Source organism: Culex quinquefasciatus, chromosome 2 (genome assembly GCF_015732765.1).
Source record: "Culex quinquefasciatus strain JHB chromosome 2, VPISU_Cqui_1.0_pri_paternal, whole genome shotgun sequence".
NCBI lineage: Eukaryota > Metazoa > Arthropoda > Insecta > Diptera > Culicidae > Culex > Culex quinquefasciatus.
Genome location: NC_051862.1, coordinates 102634231 through 102656215, shown reverse-complemented (window position 1 = coordinate 102656215; position 21985 = coordinate 102634231). Strand labels below are relative to the sequence as shown.

Below are 21985 nucleotides of genomic sequence, written 5' to 3'. Positions count from 1 at the left end.
TGATTTTCCTAAATGTTTTTCAGTTTTATACTTTCCAGAAATCCTCCTCCTTAATCATGTTTTATTCATGTGGTTCATAATTTTTATCGTTATAATGTATCGTACACTTTTTCTTAACTGTTACTTACAAGATCAATTGCAATTTCCTGCTAGCGCTGCGGGAATTCCATTCTGCCCTGTATCGCGTGTCGTTCTTGCTCTATCCTGTGGGCTGATTTGCTAATGATTATTTGGGATGAAATCTTATTTCAATAAATAACCAGGTAGCAGTTATTGATCAGCGCGCCCGAGTGCTTCTAGCAGATGCGGCGAAGTAAGCTAATTTAGGTAATCTCAAATACTTAAAACTTTAAAATTCGAAACGAAACATATTCCTTTCTGTCGATATGTGATTCTTATGTAAAATTGGCCGGGGAATACGATGGTGAGGTCAAATTAAAAAAAATAAATAGGGCTGTTTTGAGAAACGGCCATTTAAAGTTTTCAATTGCGCAATACAGACCATCTAAGATTTGTGGTTCCTGAGTTATCGTCGTTTGAAGATAGGGGTTTCGCTCAAAAATCGGGAGGGTACAAAAATGGAGGGGGTGGTCCGATTTGGATGAAATTCGAGATTTTTGCATGTTTTGATAGTCTCAACAGCTCTGCCAAATTTGAGCAGAATCGGAGATGGTAATTTTCAAATTTGCATTTTTTCTTGCACACTGCAGGTGGAATGTGCATATAAAACTAGCATCTGGCCAAAACATGAGCACTGCATGTATTTTTTTTAAGAATGTAACTTGGGCAAACATCAATTTAATTTCAAAATTCAAAATGCATCTGAGGAGGCTTAAAAAATCCAACAAAATGCAGAGAGGAGCATCCCAATTGGTTAAATCTAAAGCGAGTTATTGGCATTTTAGTGAAAAATAGCACAATTTTCAAACCTGGACCTTGTAGGGGACATCTGGGATAACGCTTTGGGTAAGACACTTTTTGCCAACCTCCTGTGGCCGAATGGTTACGGGTTTCGCCTCATAAGCGGAAAGTCATGGGTTCTTCTCAGGGTGAGTATAAAACGGTTGCTTCACGTGCTCTTCAAGCATGTGATCGATCTTGGGATATTCCTTTGCGCCTCTTCCCAAAATACTTTCCTCGTGTCTTCGCATGTAAATAATGCCCAGCCGATCGGTATTGCACTGCAGTCCAGTTGCATTGTCCCAGATCAGAGCAAAGGGAACACCGCAAAAGTAGCACCGCAAAAAGACAATTGTCTTTACAAGACCCCGCGCGGCAAAATAATAGCTACTGGGAAGAGCTTGAAAAATGACACGAAAAAATTGTCACCGCGGTTCTAGCGATACATAGCGCACAAGGCACAAGGAACGGAGTTTACAGCTTCTGGATGGAACAGCACTTTCCCTTTCAATAGGGACTGTGCTAAAGATCTGGAAATGCTTAACAACAGTAAAAATGGGTAACACGATACAGTAGTCCTTGTAATCAGGATTCAGTGTCTTAACCCGGGCATGGTCTTCGGGTCTATAGGACCCAGTAGCACTATAAAAGTAATTGTAACTTTTGACCAAAAACACCTAGAGATCTGAAATTTTGTGACTTTGTGTATCTTACTAAGACACACATTCTGGCCAAAAATGAACTTCCGGTGGCCACCGGAAGTGCCCACCAAAAAAAAACTGACACCAATGGTATTCCGGGTCTATAGGACCCAGAAATGTTTTCAGCTGCCAAAATTCGAGATTGTAACCGATTTTGGATGTCTTGACCGCAAATGAAAGGCTAGGATGTCTACTTTCTGAACTCAACCGGCAGAACCGGTTTTGGACACCGTGGCCACCGGGAACCTGCTACAACCGAAAAAAGTTCTTTTTGAGGCCCCTACTTTGAGGACCTGTATCTCCGAAACGATTGCACATAGCAGGTTGCTTCCGGTTGCATTCGACAGATAATAACCTGAATTTTAAGCCCCAGAAAAAATAATTGGTCCATAGTGGCCACCGGTTCCGGTAACCCGGAACTTCCGGAAAACTTGATTTTTGCAGTTTTTGACATAAAACCGTCACACAGACCAGTATTTTGAAACGGATTATTTTCCAAATCATTGCAGAAGGATACTACATACTACCCCTGACTGTTTGGTATCGGTTCTGGCCAACTCTGGCCAATCCGGAACCGGTTCCAGGGTACCACTAAAACGGTTCCAATAATTGTCACGCTAGAAACCCGTCATGTTGCATATAAAACTTCATGAAATTGCATGTTATGACCATCTGAGGTCATGCCGATGTCCTCTGACCCATCCTGGTCACTCCGGAACCGGTTACCGGTGGCCACTGGGGGACACTATCGGAATATGCAATGAACCCTATCATCCGACGTATCAAACTTCATGAAATTGAAAGTTATGACCATCTGAGGTCATGCCGATGTCCTCTGACCCATCCTGGTCACTCCGGAACCAGTTACCGGTGGCCACTGGGGGACACTATCGGAATATGCAATGAACCCTATCATCCGACATATCAAACTTCATGAAATTGAAAGTTATGACCATCTGAGGTCATGCCGATGTCCTCTGACCCATCCTGGTCACTCCGGAACCGGTTACCGGTGGCCACTGAGGGACACTATCGGAATATGCAATGAACCCTATCATCCGACGTATCAAACTTCATGAAATTGAAGTTATGACCATCTGAGGTCATGCCGATGTCCCCTGACCCAACCTGGTTACTCCGGAACCGGTTACCGGTGGCCACTGAGGGACACTATCGGAATATGCAATGAACCCTATCATCCGACGTATCAAATTTCCAGAAATTGAAAGTTATGACCATCTGAGGTCATGCCGATGTCCTCTGACCCATCCTGGTCAATCCGGAACCGGATACCGGTGGCCACTGGGGACCATATCGGAATATGCATAAACCCTATCATCCGACGTATCAAACTTCATGAAATTGAAAGTTATGACCATCTGAGGTCATGCCGATGTCTTCTGACCCATCCTGGTCACTCCGGAACCGGATACCGGTGGCCACTGGGGGACACTATCGGAATATGCATAAACCCTATCATCCGACGTATCAAACGTCATGAAATTGAAAGTTATGACCATCTGAGGTCATGCCGATGTCCCATGACACAACCTGGTTACTCCGGAACCGGTTACCGCTGGCCACTGAGGGACACTATCGAAATATGCAATGAACCCTATCATCCGACGTATCAAACTTCATGAAATTGCAAGTTATGACCATCTGAGGTCATGCCGATGTCTTATTACCTAACCTGATCACTCCGGAACCGGTCGCCGGTGGCCACTTGGGGGCACTATCGAAATATGCAATGAACCCTGTCATCCGACGTATCAAACTTCATGAAATTGAACATTCTTACCATCTGAGGTCATGCTAACGTCCTTTGAACTTATCTGGTCACTCCAGAATCGGTTACCGTTGGCCACTTGGTGACACTCTCTGAGTATGTAGTAAACCCTATCATCCGACGTATCAAACTTCATGAAATTGAAAGTTATGACCATCTGAGGTCATGCTAACGTTCTTTGAACTTATCTGGTCACTTCGGAGTCGGTTTCCAATGGCCACTTGGGGAAACTTGTGGAATATGCTAGAAACCCTATCATCCGAAATATCAAACTTCATAGAATTGAAAAATTATTTCTATCCAAGGTTATGCCGACCTAAACTAACCTTACCTGATCAATCTGGAACCGGTTACCTATGGCCACTGAGGGCCACTCCGGGACCGGTTACCAGTGGCTTTTGGGGAACATTATCGTAATATGCAATGACGGCATATCGAACAACATGAAATTGAACAATATTATATCTAAGGTAATTACGCTAACATCCCCTAACTCTATCTGGCTTTTGGAATCGGTTACCGGTGGCAACTGGTGTACACTTGTGGAATATGCGGAATAGAAACCCTATCGTCCCACATATCAAACTTCATGAGGCCGTCTTTCTCTCAAACCGAGTGTTGCCGAGATTTGGGTGCAGAAACTCTTTCATCTAACCTTTGATTTTGATATTTTAGAAATTATAGACACGCAAAAATCGGTATTTTCTCGGATAGCTAAGCTGCACTATTGACGTTAAAATCCTCTAAATGCGAATCCAAACATGTTTGGAACTTGCTACTCGGCATGTTGTTTTGGGTACCAGGATACTGCGGTATTGAAGGCATTGAAATGGCTGATGAATTTGCCAGACTAGGCCTATCAAACATATTCGTGGATCCCGAGCCGTTCCTTGGAATCTCAAAACGTGCCGTGAAGCAAGAAATTACTAATTCGTCGCTTGTGTGCTATCTATCTCCTATCTTTTTACAGCAGACGTGTTACAAGATAACACAAGTGACGAATTGAGGACAATCGCAGTGGCCATCGTAAACCGATTCCGAAGTGACCAGATAAGTTCAAAGGACGTTAGCATGACCTCAGATGGTAATAATGTTCAATTTCATGAAGTTTGATACGTCGGATGATAGGGTTTATTACATAATCAGAGAGTGTCACCAAGTGGCCACAGGTAACCGGTTCCGGAGTGATCAGGTTGGGTCAGAGGACATCGTCTTGATCCCAGATGATCATAACTTTCAATTTCATGAAGTTTGACACGTCGGATGATAGGGTTCATTGCATATTCCGATAGTGTCCCCAAGTGGCCACCGGTAACCAGTTCCATCGAAAACCGGTTCCGGGCCAGGTTAGGTCAGAAGACATCGGCAGGATCTCAGATGGTCATAAATTTCAATTTCATGAAGTTTGATACGTCGGATGATAGGGTTCATTGCATATTCCGATAGTGTCCCCCAGTGGCCACCGGTAACCGGTTCCGGAGTGACCAGGATGGGTCAGAGGACATCGGCATGACCTCAGATGGTCATAACTTTCAATTTCTGGAAATTTGATACGTCGGATGATAGGGTTCATTGCATATTCCGATAGTGTCCCCCAGTGGCCACCGGTAACCGGTTCCGGAGTGACCAGGATGGGTCAGAGGACATCGGCATGGCCTCAGATGGTCATAACTTTCAATTTCATGAAGTTTGATACGTCGGATGATAGGGTTCATTGCATATTCCGATAGTGTCCCCAGTGGCCACCGGTAACCGGTTCCGGAGTGACCAGGATGGGTCAGAGGACATCGGCATGACCTCAGATGGTCATAACATGCAATTTCATGAAGTTTTATATACAACATGACGGGTTTCTAGCGTGACAATTATTGGAACCGTTTTAGTGGTACCCTGGAACCGGTTCCGGATTGGCCAGAGTTGGCCAGAACCGATACCAAACAGTCAGGGGTAGTATGTAGTATCCTTCTGCAATGATTCGGAAAATAATCCGTTTCAAAATACTGGTCTGTGTGACGGTTTTATGTCAAAAACAGCAAAAATCAAGTTGTCCGGAAGTTCCGGGTTACCGGAACCGGTGGCCACTATGGACCAATTATTTTTTCTGGGGCTTAAAATTCAGGTTATTATCTGTCGAATGCAACCGGAAGCAACCTGCTATGTGCAATCGTTTCGGAGATACAGGTCCTCAAAGTAGGGGCCTCAAAAGAACTTTTTCGGTTGTAGCAGGTTCCCGGTGGCCACGGTGTCCAAAACCGGTTCTGCCGGTTGGGTTCAGAAAGTAGACATCCTAGCCTTTCATTTGCGGTCAAGACATCCAAAATCGGTTACAATCTCGAATTTTGGCAGCTGAAAACATTTCTGGGTCCTATAGACCCGGAATACCATTCGTGTATGTAGAAAACGAAGACCATGGCCAGGTTAATACTCAAACAGAAAAAAAGACACTTTTACTTTTAGTGAATTTTTTGGTTATAAATTTTTGCTCGAGGGACCTCTTAGATCACATTTTCTGGTAATAATTTTATCATATTCGTGTTCCTGACACAATTTCACAATAGAAACATGCATAAAAATGTTGATTTTCATCAATTTTACCCCTTTAAAAAATGTTAGTAAAAAAATTAGGAAGCTGTTTTTTTCTGGTGTCATCTGGAAATACTGGAAACGAACTTGATTTTCAATAAATGTGAATCGAAGATTTTTTTTGAAAATTAAATTTTAAGGGGTTAAAATGGATGAAAATCAACATTTTTATGCATGTTTCTATTGAAAAATTCTCTCAGGAACACGAATATGACAAAATTATAACCTCGAGCAAAAATTTACAACCAACAAAATTCACTGAAAGTAAAAGTGTCTATTCTATGTGTTAAACTGCCTCACTCAAAGCGTTATCAGTCTCAGATGTCCCCTACAAGCTTCAGGTCGAATTGAGTTGATATCTGGATGGAACATTTTTTTAATGAGTTTGAAAATTGTGCTATTTTTTCACTAAGCCAATAACTCGCTTTAGATTTAACCAATTGGGATGCTTCACTAGGGTGTAATATCAAAATCGATTTTCCAGCACAGCAATTTTTCAGTTCCTTTTGGGGTCCTAAACAACTCCTCAAAGTTTGGCAACGATTGGTTTAGTCCTCACTTTGCGCAAAGCGATTCAATTTTTCATATAAATTTGTATGAAAAAACCCATTTTTTGGATTTTGATTTTTATAAAATCCACGTTTCACGCTGTACTAAAACCGGATTCATATTCGGATGCTCTGGAAGGTGCTCTACAACTTTCCTGAAGAGAGTATGGTCATAGAATAGGTACTCTGGTACTCTCATCAGCTTTAATCTGTTTTTGTGTTTCCTGTTGTTAGCATTTGTCTTTAGTTAAGTTAAGTTTTATCATCAAGACCACAAGTTGTCGGATGATTCAAATAAACAAATAAACAAATTCTATGGTCAGGGGTTTAATACCAAAAAGCAAAAACTGAAAATTTGGTTTATTTGACCTTTTCAAAAAAAAAACTCCACAATTACTTGGTTCTCGAACCCGAGCAGGGGTAAATAACACGGGAATACCAAATTTTGGTATTACTTGGGCAAATAACAGGGACCAAAATGTGCCCTTGGTTGCCCAGTAATAGGTGGGAAAATACCATGAAATCATACCAAAGTCTTGTATGTGGAAGGGCACAACAATACCAAACCATGTTATTCCAAGGGTAAAATAATACCTCAAAATAGAACCATTTCAATACCAAGTCGAGGTCTTCTGGATTTTTTGTCATTGCTTGAATACCAAAACTTGGTATTGCCATGGTTTTATTTTTAGGTATTCCCGTGCCCTTGGAAAATCGGATTTTGGTATTCCACATACATGATTTTGGTATAGTAAATCTTTCCCAGTTCCTGAGGGGAACACCCGTGAAGAGTATGGGGGCCGGCATTTACAAAGCGGATTCAGTGACAATTCCATTCTCAACTTAATGTTAACATGTTATGGTTAATGTTAACATTCCATAGGTCGCCTTCCGAAGGTGTCGTGATAAGGTCCAGTTTGTGACGATACACTACCTTCCCTTTACTAGGCAATCGAATCCAGAAGAGAAACGATCACCAGCTGTGTTGGTCCGAGTCAGGATTTGAACCCCGATCTACCGCTTACTAGGCGGAAGCGTTACCACTAGGCTACGTGGCTCGGTCTCGGTGATTTTGGTATGATTTCATGGTATTTTACCATCAATTACTGGGCAACCAAGAGCACATTTTGGTCGCTGGTATTTGCACAAGTAATACCACAATTTGGTCTTTTCATACAATTTTTAGTGCAGCAGTTGCAGTTAGTGAAAAATCGGAAATGATCCATATGCCAAATCTACTCACCTGATGGTTCCATGTTGTTCTTAGTGATATTCTTCACCACATCGAATGCATTTGTCATTGATGAACGGTCTGTGCTTGATGATCTTGAAGCTTCTGAAAAATAACAAGATTGAAAAACAAGAGTTTTTTAAAATGAAACTGGATTAAAATTCACCAAAATTCTATAATTTGTCGATTGACTCGTTATTCAAAGTATTTTGTTATCCCGACTTAAAGAAATTTCAAAGATTTAAAAAAATATTAGTGGGTTTATCAAAAAAAAAAAAATCAGCTTTAACATTTTTTGCTTTCAAGTCATTTTAGCGCAAAATTAATTATCTCTTCAAAATTTATAAAAAAAATCCCATAGTTTCAAAGGAATTTGATGAACACTTCAATACCAAAACAATACCAAAACTTTCCATAATTTCATTTCATTAGGGGGTATATCAAAAATGTTTAAAATCAAGTTTGAAATTTCCGGTTTTCAATGGAAGCATTCGCTTTGCGACATCATATTAGCGCAAAATTAATTATTTTGTCAAAATTGGTCAAAATTTTCCCATAGTTTCAGAGGAATTTGGTAAAACACTTTAATACCAGAATAATACCAAAATGTGCCAACCTGACTAAGAAAATTTTCCACAATTTCTTGTCATTTCTTTAGGGGCTATGGGAAATTTTGACCAATATTGACAAAATAATTAATTTTGCGCTAAACTGATGTCCGGAAATTTCAAACTTGATTTTAAACATTTTTGATAGTTAAAAATCAAGTTTGAAATTTCCGGACATCAGTTTAGCGCATTGGTCAAAATTTTCCCATAGTTTCAGAGGAATTTGATAAAATACTGTAATACCAAAAGAATACCAAAATGTGGTGTTCGACCATTGAAAAATTCTGCAATTTTGCAATATCAAAACAATACCTTAAATTGGTATGATACCACATTTTGCTCTTGCATAATTCTTAAGACAAATTTTAAAGGGTCCAGGAATACCAAAATTTGGGATTGTTACCAGAGAAAGGTATTATTACGCATTTCCCTTTTTATTTACCCATGCTCGGGGATGTAAGTGATTTGAGGTAAAAAAAACGTTACTTGATCCACCTTAAGGTGGTTGCTGCCTTCCTCACATTCATGTTGTATTTTAGGTTGTATTTACAAATTGATTGAAGAGTTTTCTTTAATCTTTTTATTTTTTTTTTCTTTTTATTTTTTTATAATTATTGTTCTTACCAGAACAGCAATTTTCAATTTTTTTTTACCAGCTCTCCAAAATAAAGGAGAAAAGGCTTTAATTAAATTTAAAAGTGTTAATATGCCAACATTAGATGCACGATGGAATTGCATGCTGCATGCTTATGAGTTGTATATTTCAGTAAAAAGTTCGTGTAAATCTTTGTCGAGACAAAATGATGTATTCAGTCAGCAACATAATTACAACAGACTTTTTCCAGAAGAGACGCAGACACTGCTTAAGCAATGTGGCAACCGGGCGATACGCATGCTCTGCGGCTCTCGCGCGTATGCAAAAAGTCCCGGCCTTTGAGGTTATGCAAAAATCATCCTTTTTTGTAGATACAAAAAAAACTTTTTCATGGCATAACTTTAAAAGTACTTCACTAAACAGAATAAAATTTAATAGGGTCTTAGGGGACCCCAAAACGAACAAAATAAGGCAGATCCGGCCAAAATCGGTTCAGCCAGTTCTGAGATAATCGTGTGGAAAAAAAATCATGTCTACACACATCCCCACAGACATTTGTTCAGAATTTGATTCTGAGTCGATAGGTATACGTGAAGGTATATCTAGGAGGTGTATTTAAGAAGTTCATTTTTCGAGTGATTTTAAAGCCTTGCCTCAGTGAGGTGAGGAAGGCAAAAATCGAACCATCCACATTAACGACCCCCGGGTCTTTTGTGGTCTCTATTGCAAGTTTCTGCTCGAACCTAGGAGTCCGAAGGCTTGAATGGGGAGAGCACCCAAACCTCTTTCTACTCCAAGGAACCTTCCACCCCAGGCTTGGTTTGGTGTGTTGTTTGTACTTATGGCGTGGAGACGACTCCTACACCTGGAATGACTTAACGGCCTAACAACCAAGGCCGGGACCGACATTTTACTTCCTCATCCGATGGAAGGTTAGAGCAGATGGGAATCGAACCCAGAATCATCCGCTTACAAAGCGGACGGCGTAACCATTCGGCCACGCACTGACATAAGTGATTTGAGGTAAATCCTATTAATAAGTTACCACAAGGGTACCGGTTCAGTACATACAACGAATCAAAAATATTGTATTGTCACCGGCGGCAGAACGATTGCCATTATGTGAGCATCTTTGCTCCACTCTATTCTAAGCAATGTTCCAAAAACCATAATACCTCAACTTAGTATTTAAATGGTTTTATTGTTGGTATTATTGTGGTCTTCCACACACAAGATTACTACGGGAGCGAATGACTTAAAGTTCCCCTAATAAAATCAACAACAACAACACACAAGATTTTGGTATGTTTGCATGGTATTTTACCATCTATTACTTTTACCATGTTTTTTTACTGGGAAACATTTTGGTCCCTGTTGTTTGCCCAAGCTATACCAAAATTTGGTATTCCTGTGTTATTTACCCCTGCTTGGGTTGAACAAATTAAATCAAATGTTCGCTCAACTGCATTACCTAGGCGTTCTCTATTGTTAGATTCTTACCTAAAACTAGGTGCCGAAATTTGGCGTTCTAGAACTTTGACAGTTCATACATTGTTTTAATGTAACTTCTTTTTCAGCAATTTGTTTGGCTTAGTTTTACTTATTTTAATTCCTCTAGATCAGATGAAAACATGATTCCGGGTTTAACCAACAAGCATAAGGCATATAAAACGTAGATCAGCACATTAATTATTTTTCATATGTTCCTCACCCATTTTTTCTCCGAAGTTGGAAAGCAGTTTTTACAATATGATAATTAAAGGTTTACAAAGAAGCACACAGCAGCATGTCAAGTACAATAGTAGCCAGTAGGGATGGAGCCGGCGACTGTGTCTGGAAACATTCAGGAATTCTTAATTGGCAAATCATCAACATTGAGTGGGTTTAACAATAACTTTTCCTGACTCATTCAGAAACAATGATCAATCAGTTATTCGAATAACATTACCAAAAAAAAAATAATAGAAAAATAAATTATTCTGACAAAACTTGGAAAAAACATCATTTGTAGCAATCATTCATTTGCAAATCACTTTTGTATGTAAATATGAGTACGACATTACTAAACTTACTTTTACTACTTACTAAAAGTTTTTTGCAGATATCGCCCAGTATTTTTTTCACTTTTCAAAATGTCATCGAAATCATAGCTTGTCACTCAACACTGTTACGGTCCAAACATTTATTTTTCTGGACAGAAAAATACCACTGCCGCAACAACCGTAGCACGATATTTACTCACTTTAATAAGATTTATTTCACGTTTTCTTACTTCTCTAGCGTGTAAATTTTATTATTTTAGCAAAAAAGACATAGGATTACAGAATCTGTTATCAAAACCATCAAAAAAGTCAGAATTTGACACTCTTGTGAAAATAGCCAAGATACTGAGTATTTCATTAGATTTATTTTACTTGCAGGGCAAGCAGTGCTGCCATGTCAAGCTACCAGAATGTCTGTTGGATATAAGTGTTAGGATGTAACAAAATAGACTTTTTGGCGGGCATTCAGGGGCTGGTTCCGGTGGGCGTACTGAGTCCAAATCCCAAATATGAGCTTGATTGGACGTAACAGGAACTGGCGCTCCGCCTTTCAATTTCAAATGGGATTTAACCCGTAAATTTTTTTTTTAAATGTCTTTGGCCACCAATGCGTTTATCACAAACATCACTGGCGTGTAGGCCAGATCCTTGTGCATGTTCTTATATATAAAACATTGAAGCACAGAGAACAGATGTACATCTTGGTTCTAACTTGTGTGTAAACCGTGTAAACTAAAAAAATGCGTTGCATACAATTTTGCATCAAAGAAGTTAGAGTGTGCAGGATACGCTTGGCGGCGCCACCGTCGCGGCTGAGAATACTTGACTTAACAATTAAAAAGGCTCAATAATTTCGAAAGAAAATAAATGTTAACCTCGTTTAAATATAGAATTCACTTCTGTATAATTCCAGTTGACTAAAAATAATGCAAAAATGCATTAACATTAACGAAAACATAACAGAAAATTCATTCAAAATGATTTTTCAAGCGACAACTTAAAATAGTCCCTTTACACATGTTATGTCCGATTTCGTTTTGTTTACCTTCTTTGGCGCGTAAAATTACAACCCTCTGATGAAGGGCAGTCAGACATTGGTCTGATGTCGTTCGTACGGAATGTTTTATGCAGTGATTAGATGGTCCAACGTTCTGCTACTGTAGGCCATCATGATTTTGGAAGTGGCGCTATCTAGGCGGATGGTGCACACCCTAGCTCTTTTCAACGTATTTTGGTTTGAATTTTTACACACGTTTTTCAATGCTGTTTGTTCAATGATATACATCTGTTCTCTGTGATTGAAGTTTGGAGCATCCTAGAGCTCGGTACAGACCTTCAAAGTTTGGCATATTTTTTCCGAAAAATCGGCCCCAGCAAAAAAGATATGCGTCGCCCCTCGCGACGCCCGAGACGCCATTTGATTTTGCTTGGACCGATTTTTGGAAAAAAAAAAATGGCAAACTTTGAAGATCTGTACTGAGCTTGTGCTCCAAACTTCGATGTTAAATATACCAAAAAATGCGCACCGGAACCAGCACCCCTGAATGTCCGCCAAAAAGTCATTTTTGTTACATCCTAATAAGTGTATGTATCTTTAGAGTGACTTTTTAAAGAAAAGGCAATGATGTCCATATAGAATCTCAGAAACGACGGGATCAAGAGGGACAACGAGGTAACTAAACAAAAAAAAAAAGATAAAATATACGGTAGAACAGGACGGACAGTAGACAGACGCCCAAGTAACCAAACAGCACTAAATCGTGTCACTGTTCAGCACTACCAGCGCTTTAAGAGCTGCGAGCAAAAGCTAATCAGTTTTCGTATCTGCACTAACATCGCTTTTCCAGCAGATTTGCAGCTGAGTTTGGACTTTATATTTCTGATTTCCAGCTAGGCCCCTACTGTTGTTGTTCCAACCCTGCAAAATGTCAAAAAAATGTTGTTGTCTCTTCTCTCTCTTCTCTGCTTCTCTCAATTCTATTTTCGGGTTGTTTACTACTTTGCCGACTCAGCTGACCGAGTGGGGAAGTCTAATTATTTGCTTAAACTTGCGGTGTTGACGATTTGATGCTGGAAATTGATGTGGTCCTGGTGATTCCTGTGACTGTGTCCTCACGGCTAAACGGGGAATGAATTTCCCAGTATGATTTCAGACCTATAAAACTGTTTCGTTGGTGAGTTAAATGCTCCATCTCAATGCAGATTTCTCATGCTCTAAAATATGAACATTTATATTCCACTTAGCCACTACGAAGTTTCGGTTTTATTGAGGAAAAACACTTTTTTGGCAGATTTAGGATAATTTATTAAAGCTTCAAAGATAATAATTGCACAGCCCCCAGAACACACATGCCAGAGAGTTGGGGGACGTTCCTTGAGATGTTCCTTTTTGTCGTCGTTTTTTGTTACTATCCACAAGCTTACCGGGAAATGTCCATGCTATGTCCACTGGGTTTACGAAGCCGGATGATCCAGCTTTGACGAAATGAAATCTCTGCTTTCCTCCATTTCCGTAAATATTCGTCTGGTCGCGAAGGCCTCCGGAACAGTAGAAGTTGATACCTGAAGTTTTGTTCATCCTGAAACATGTTTCTTTCTTTAATTAGAATATACTTTAAAATGATGAAATGATGAAAAAGCTTACCAACAGATGAAAACAACGAACAATTTCTTAACCCAAAGATATCTCTTCCAAGCTGTCGGCATTTTGCTCCTGGCTCGATTTATTTTGGTTAAATGGATGAAAGAGTAGGAAATATATTTAGTTTTACTTCTTGGTGCTGTCTCTTTCGCTCTTACACGAAACAATATAGTGTTGCCAGTTTGATGAAATATTGTGTTGCAGTGTTGCCAGTGGCAGCATCAAATGAGCTCTATTTCAGCTTCATTTAGAGCATTTGTTTTAGAGCTGATTTGTGTTGAGCTTAGCTGTTTTATGACTAATTTGCTTTTCTATGCTGTTAAGCAGCCAATTTATGATTTCTTTTAGTGCTGGGTGGTTACTTGGGCGATCATCCCTGGACATTAACACAGACCTACTTTTTCTCAATTTAATAGTGCACTAAAGCGACACATTCAAGCTTAAAATCCAGTTAGATTCAGTTTTGAGAATTGTTAGTTTATTTTGGATCAAATGTAAATTTCTGGCTAGTTCCTTCCTTGACTTGACACATAATGTAACTAATAAGTCATCGTATCCAATAAAATAACAAATTACAAATCATCACAGCTTCAGTGCTTCTTTTTTTTTTGTTGTGTGGCAGTGCGTCCGAATGGTTGCGCTGTCCACTTTGTAAGCGGATAATTCTGGGTTCGATTCCCGTCTGCTCAAAACTTCCATTGGATGGGGAAATAAAACGTCGGTCCCGGCCTTGGTTGTTGTTAGGCCGTTAAGTCATTCCAGGTGTAGGAGTCTTCACCCTGCTACAAAGACAAACAACACACCAAAACAAGCCTGCTTCGGTGGAATCGCCGGTGGCGGTTGAACTCGCAATCCAAAGTGAGTAGAAAGAGGTACGGACTCCTTGGTTCGAGCAGAAACTTGCAGTATAGACCACAAAAGACCTGGAGTTCATCAATGTGGATGGTTTGATTTTGTTTGATTGATCATATTTAAAGTAAGCTGCTTACTGCACAGTGTCAGTGCTATTATTCAGCACTCCCGTTTAGCACTCGAAGGTTTTTTTTGTATTCAAAAAAAACTTCATCATCCCGGTAGGAGTATTGAACTCATGCCCTCTGGATTGAAAATCCAGCACGCCGCTACTCAAAACCCATCCCCTACCGGTCAGTTTTCAAGGGATCTGACTTTTCCGAGCCAGACAGGAATCGAATCCATCATCTTCCGCTTACAAGGCGAACCCCGTTACCTTATGGCCACGGTAGCTCGGCTGGCAAAAAAATCAATCGGTTCAATCGGTTGAACCGTGCACAACCGGTTTGTTACGTATTCGCCAGAAATCATGTATAAGCAATTCCATTTGAAAAAAACACATTAACCGGAACAAAAACACGAAGACTGAAAAATCAATGCTATTAAAATGAAACTAGATACAAGTTCACCAAAAGTTTCAAAATTAAATTAAGTTAAATTCAATTGAATCGTTAAAAATAATATCCCAAAATGTGGTATCCGGTAAACGACAGGTTTTGCAATTTGCCAATATCAAAACAATACCTTGAATTGGTACTAATCTCTAATCTAATCTAATCGAACACAAGCGCAGCCAGTCCGAAGAAAGCATCCGGGAAGAACTTATGGTTAGATTACGCCTCAAGTTCTTTCTTGTCATTATTAATGATTGCAGTACTTTCGAGAACCCCCGAAATGTATTACACTCACTAAAGCGGCCCGGCCTACTGCGTTGCATTAACCGCAAGAGACAGATTCTATGAACGGAACCCACATTTCATGGAATCATCAGGGGAAGAAGAAGAAGTGGGGACATACCGTACCAACCACTTCGTGTTATTTATAGAATATGGTGCGTAGTGTGTGTAGGGGAATCGTCGGGAAAGGGATTGTTGTATTATATAGTAAATGACCTTGTGACATTATTTCACCACTACGGATTAATTCACTCAAGGGGTGTCAACCCCTCGGTGGCCGAGTGGCTAGAGCATCTGACTACCAATCCAAAGGTGTGAGTTCGAATCCCACCTGATTCCATGCGTTTTTTGTTCATATTCAAAGTTCAATTATAGTCAAATAATTTCAAGGAGACCGGTCGGGAATCGAACCCGGAACCTTCCGCTTATGAGACGCGAGCCGTAGCCATTAAGCCACGGGACGGTCTAAAAAAAAAAAAAAAACAATACCTTGAATTGGTACCTATGATATCAAATTCTGACCAATTTGGTCATTTGAAGACGAAACATTTCATTCACCACACTGCTGTCAAGTTTACTGCTGCTCGTTTTACAGAAGTTCTAGCTTATCAAAACTAATGTAAGCAACGTTGCCAGATTATTTTGAAGGAAATCTGTATTTTCTTAAAAATAAATCTGTATTTTATCTGTATCTTGTCGAATTCAAAGCCATAGAAGACATTTCGAAATTTTTAACAACAGATTTAAGCTTTTTAATCATATTAAAGCATAAATTAATAACTAAATTGTTGAAACTTTCAAATATAACCGTTTTAAAAAAATCTGTATATACAGATTTTTGGGATTTTTGGGATCGAAAAATCTGTAAAATACAGATTTATCTGTATATCTGGCATGGCTGAATGTAAGTGCTGCAAAGACGGGCACACAATGCTGTACTCTGCAAAGAAAAATCTGAGTTCTGCGTGAGCCGGATCATAACTTGTTTCAAAGCGTTGTGCACCGTAGAGTATTTTATGGATAAAACATAGCTCTTTCTTTACATACAACTGTCACCTCATCCTGTATGACGACTCAATCACAAAAGAAACTATATTTTAGTTTGTCGGGATTAAATTTGTAACACAGCATCACAGATCGGTAAAACTTCAGTGGTTCAGTGTAGTTGTGTTATTAAAATACTTTTAATGCCTTCTTTACGCAAAAAGGTTAGTTTATTTTGTCAATTCCATTAACACATTTAGATTTAATATAATGGAAGAATTGACTGTAGGTATTTTTCACTTTTGTTTTACCAGAAAAGCGAAATGTTGTTGTAAACCTCGATCGGTTTGTACCGTCTAAGAAAAAAAACATTGATATTGAGTTGAAACATAAAAAAATATTTGAGCGCTGTTATTCAAAAGAAAAATTAATTAATAGATACATCTCGGATTAGTTTTCAAAAGGTTCTAAGCGCCAGTTGTAAACAAAGCCGTTTTACGATCGTTTTTCGATCAATTTACAAGTTATCAAATTCAAAAATGTCCGAAATTGTTCATCTACACGTCCATTAAATGCTCTTTACTTAAAACCATTGAAAATTGATTTTTTTTTCAGAGAAAAAATCAAATACAGTATGTAAAAAAAGTATTTACACCCCTCGGGCACTATGCACATTTTGTGATGAAACATGTAAACAATTTAATGTTGACTTAAACCTAGTACTACGTTTTGTTCAGAAACTCATGCCGAACATTTTGCTGAAAAAAGCTCATGAAAAGATGTTTTCTATAAAAAGTTATATAACAAATACTATAACATAAAAAAAAGGTGCAAAAAGTTTGTACACCTTTCGAAAAATTAACATAAATAAAGTTATTTGTTGACAAATCACCATAAATCCAGTCTCCCAACTCCAAATAGGCATCCTTAACTGATTAAAATAATAGTTTGGATTGAATATAAAGTTTACTAATTACTTAGTATAAAAGTTTAGATAACTCTGGAAATTCTATATAAAACTTAATTTTGCAAACTTTCAATTTAACTAAATGTCAATATATTACCATAGAATTGCTAAATATTCATTCTGGAGTGGGTATAACACCGTTTTGGGGATCTTTGTATCGCTAGAATAGATTTTTCGTTGGAATTTCGTACCAACCCGGAATTACGTCGTCGGAAAATCCGCCGGCATCCGAACCGGTCCTCAATTCACAAGTTAACCTATGTGGCATCGAAAAGGGCATAAAATTTCCGATCTTTTGATACCCATACATCTAGGTTTTCTATAAAACCCACGTTTTTAAATACCTAAGCAAAAAGTAAGTTTGATCCAAGAGAACAAAAATTACGAAATTCCATACATTTTTGGCAGATTGCTCAAACGAAACCATAACAACGTTTTTGCCTAGGTATTTAAAAACGTGGGTTTTATAGGAAACCTAGATGTCTGGGTATCAAAAGATCGGAAATTTTATGCCCTTTTCGATGCCACATAGGTTGACTTGTGAATTGTGGACCGGTTCGGATGCCGGTGGATTTTCCGACGACGTAATTCCGGGTTGGTACGAAATTCCAACGAAAAATCTATTCTAGCGATACAAAGACCCCCAAAACGGTGTTATACCCACTCCAGAATGTTTATTTAGCAATTCTATGGTAATATATTGACATTTAGCTAAATTGAAAGTTTGCAAAATTAAGTTTAGATAAGTTTTATATAGAATTTCCAGAGTTATATAAACTTTTATACTAAGTAATTAGTAAACTTTATATTCAATCCAAATTTTTTTTTTAATCAGTCAAGGATGCCTATTTGGAGTTGGGAGACTGGATTTATGGTGATTTGTCATCAAACAACTTTATTTATGTTAATTTTTCGAAAGGTGTACAAACTTTTTTGCACCTTTTTATTTTGTTATAGTATTTGTTATATAACTTTTATAGAAAACATTTTTTCATGAGCTTTTTGCAGCAAAATGTTTGGCATGAGTTTCTGAACAAAACGTAGTACTAGGTTTAAGTCAACATTAAATTGTTTACATGTTTCATCACAAAATGTGCATAGTGCCCGAGGGGTGTAAATACTTTTTTTACATACTGTAAGTGTCGGAGGTCGCGATGGCGATAACGACGTATTGCAAACTAACCAGAGATATATACTTTTAGGAAATCTACCCATAGGAAGTATTCTAAGAAAAGGTGGTAGAGAGCTCGAATCTAGCAAACACTTTATTTTTTGTTCTTTTTTTTAATTTGCCACATGATTCATGTAGGTACATTTGGTTTCAGTGAGTGTTATTTTGATGTTTAATATAGAGACCCAGTAACGACGTTCTAGCAGAGTTCTAACAGAGTTGGATGTTCTTACAGCAGTCTAGTAGATATTTTTCACAATTCGAGCAGAATTCTTGCAGAACCAGCTCTGCTAGGATAGTTTATCAAGAAATAAAATTTGACCAAATGTTTTTCATGTAAAATATAATTTGCAATCGAAAAGTACTTTGCCAATTTTTGGAAGGGTTCTTTCTTCAAGATATAATCAACGCAAATTTGATTTTAGTGGAATATTGCAGTTTTTCGATTTTTAAAAATAGTGAACATGAGTGATAACTTCTAAAAATATTTTGTTTTGATAATTTCAGAAAATTTGCTATGAAATTGTATATGTAACATTGAAAATTGGACCTCTGGTTGCTGAGACTTAATGGCTTAACACTAAAAAGATTAATGCTCATAAAAAGTTGGAACGCTAAATTCAACTTGCTGGTTCTCGGGCACAGCTCAGCAAATCGACACGATTCTTTTTTCAAGTGATTCAGGGATGTCTAGATGAGCCTAGAACTTTTTAGATTTCGATTTGATCAATCCGCTAATTACTACGACCAAATGCCGCGCAGTCGTAAATTTGTTTACTGTGCAGTAAAAGTATAATAACTTCAGCAAAGCATTAGGAAAACCCTTACCATTATATATCAAAATAATCGTAGTAATGTCAGGAACATTACTAGATCATATAATTTGAACTGTTTTCCGAAAAAATAAAAATAAAAAACTACGTAAAACTTCAGAAAAAAGCCATAAAAAGTAATGTTTTTATTGGAACTTTAAATATATCGCGACAACCTATACATTTTATTTTTTGAGTTGTTACTTGTTGTTACTAGTATTTACAAACATAGAATCACGTTTCTTCTTTTTTTAAACTTGATAAATACTTTAAAAAAAACCACAAAAATGTGTAAAATCTGGAAAAAAATATTTTTGTTAGATCTATATTGCAAAACATAGCGACGATGCCAACATATGCATAAAAATGATAAAAACTATTGTGTTACTAAAACCTTTGAGAAGTTTGATCAGCTAGAACTTAAAAAAATAAAAAAAATACGTGAAATACAGAAAATGAGCAATTATCGCTGAAACCGTCCCACTAGATGCACATGTTCTCAAATCATTACGGCAATGTTCTCATTCGATTCGGCGCACCAAAAAACCATAAAAACAACCTCCGAACCAATGAAAATGTCAGCCATTAGCCACCTGTAAAGAAAAACTTGTTTTGAACAATGGTTTTTTTTCGAAAAAAATGCCCTAATTTGGAGAAATGATATATCCCAAAATACATTACCAAACATCAAAAAGTTATATATCGTTGGAAAGGTAATCGTGAGGGCTTTCTATTGGATTTTGATAAACATTTAAAAAAATTGTTTTTCAAGGGTAATTTTTAGGGTTTTTGAGAAACTTACTATTAATTTTGAATTTTGACCGTGTTCGCAACCACTTATCATTACGCAACCATTTTCATTCGAAAGATTGGACGATTTTGCATAAAATCAACGTGAGATAAGTAGTGTAATGAAATAGTTTTCGTATAGTTATTAGCGGATGAAAGAAATTGGTCAAATTTCAGATAAAAATAACCAAAGCTCAGACTTCAGAAATGAGCCTTATTTACAGGCAAAACAAAGCACACGCAAAAAAGTCCGTTCGCGTAAACGTGAACAACGTACCATGAAAATAGGAAACAAAGCAAATTTTATGATAAGATTTTGCACCGTGAACAAATGCATGATTGCAATCGATTTCCATAAACGTTTGTTCACGAAAACCCGTAACGCCAGGTCTGGTTACGTTTATCCTGTTTCTGTAATCATAAACTTCGTTCATGGCATTAGGAAACAAATCATGCATTTGTTCACGCTCATGCGAACAAAAAGCATGAATTTTTTCTTCGGGGGAATTTTGTGGCCACAGCTTTGAAACAGAGGCGAAGAACGTTCAGAAATCATTTAATGGAAAAGTGACAGTTGCAGGGTATCATTCTATTATTACGGGATGAACTATTTAATTTTGGCCCGGGTACGCATATATTTATCTGCAATCAGTTATTCGCATACCAAAATTAGATAATTTAACCGATTTTGGATTTTTTGGCCGCAGATGAAAGATACTGAGAACCTGCTTTATTGGAGCAATGCCGACGGAACCTGGTCCAACCTGGTCTCTCCGGAACGGGTTACCGGTAACCGGTGGCCACTTAGGAACACTTCGGAATTTGCAAGGAATCATGTCATGTGACATATCAAAATTAGTCAAATTAAAAACTATGACCGTTACAAGTGATGCCAACGTCCTCTGGTCCAACCTGGCCACTTCGGAACGGGTCACCGGTAACCGATGGCCACTTGGGGACACTTTGGAATTTGCAAGGAACCATGTCATGTGACATATCAAAATTCATCAAATTGAATACTATGACCGTTACAAGTGATGCCAACGTCCTCTTGAATTTCTTGAATTTCTTGAATTTCTAGAATTTCTTGAATTTCTTGAATTTCTTGAATTTCTTGAATTTCTTGAATTTCTTGAATTTCTTGAATTTCTTGAATTTCTTGAATTTCTTGAATTTCTTGAATTTCTTGAATTTCTTGAATTTCTTGAATTTCTTGAATTTCTTAAATTTCTTGAATTTCTTGATTTTTTTGAATTTCTTGAATTTATTTCTTACTTGAATTTCTTGAATTACATGAATTACATGTAGAATTACTTTAATTACTCGAATAACTTGAATTACTTGAAAAACTTGGAATGTTCTTGAATTTGATCCCCCTACCCCCACCCTGTGTTGCTTTTCTCCATACTAAATTTCATCCCTCCTCCCAAAAAAAAAACATGCATGAGTCCTTGTGGGAAATGGCCCATCACAAAACATACCAGAACTACCCACCCCCAGAAGCCGAACGTCGAAAATCCACTTACAAAACTACAACATTGATTTGTAAATCAAATTTCTTCGATGATCTCTTTGAAAATTTGTTTCCAAGCGTTACTGGTCGACTTTGAAAAAGTAACGCAACTTATCGTCTTTAAACACACGTGAACTAGTTCACAACTTTATGATTTCATGATTTTTGTACCATGATTTCATGAATTTGTTCACGTTTCCATGAACACGTTTGTTTGCTTAATTCGTGATTATTTGTGCAGGATTGTATTTGAGCCAAATGTACAGTCATCTCAGGCAAATCTGCACATACAGATTGAATAGGGACAGCTGTTTCAACTATGCTTTCACTCATCAGATCATATGTTTAATTTGTTTATGTAAAAACATACATAAACAAACACATTTCTAAATTTCAAGCTTTTAAGTACCCTGAAAACTAATG

The 21985-nt window shown here is 37.9% G+C and overlaps 1 protein-coding gene and 1 long non-coding RNA gene across 6 annotated transcripts in view; both read right to left on the bottom strand.

The window, feature by feature from the left end:
* LOC6047387 (probable ubiquitin carboxyl-terminal hydrolase FAF) overlaps nt 1-11346 on the bottom strand; it is a 319428-nt gene extending 308082 nt beyond the window's left edge. For 2 of the 5 annotated variants that reach the window (XM_038251494.1, XM_038251498.1), the window contains exon 1: nt 11041-11346. The gene's annotated coding sequence lies outside the window, so the exon portion shown is untranslated. Of the gene's footprint in view, nt 1-10455; nt 10629-10666; nt 10789-11027 lie in introns of those variants that run through there. The other 3 variants (XM_038251495.1, XM_038251497.1, XM_038251496.1) reach the window with 3 other exon arrangements.
* A 1931-nt stretch (nt 11347-13277) lies between these two features.
* LOC119767691 lies at nt 13278-13728 on the bottom strand. The gene is made up of 2 exons (XR_005277652.1): nt 13642-13728; nt 13278-13576 (listed from the first exon to the last, which is right to left on the bottom strand). It is a non-coding gene; the product is annotated as an uncharacterized LOC119767691 (long non-coding RNA).
* Between the last annotated feature and the right edge of the window lie 8257 nt (nt 13729-21985).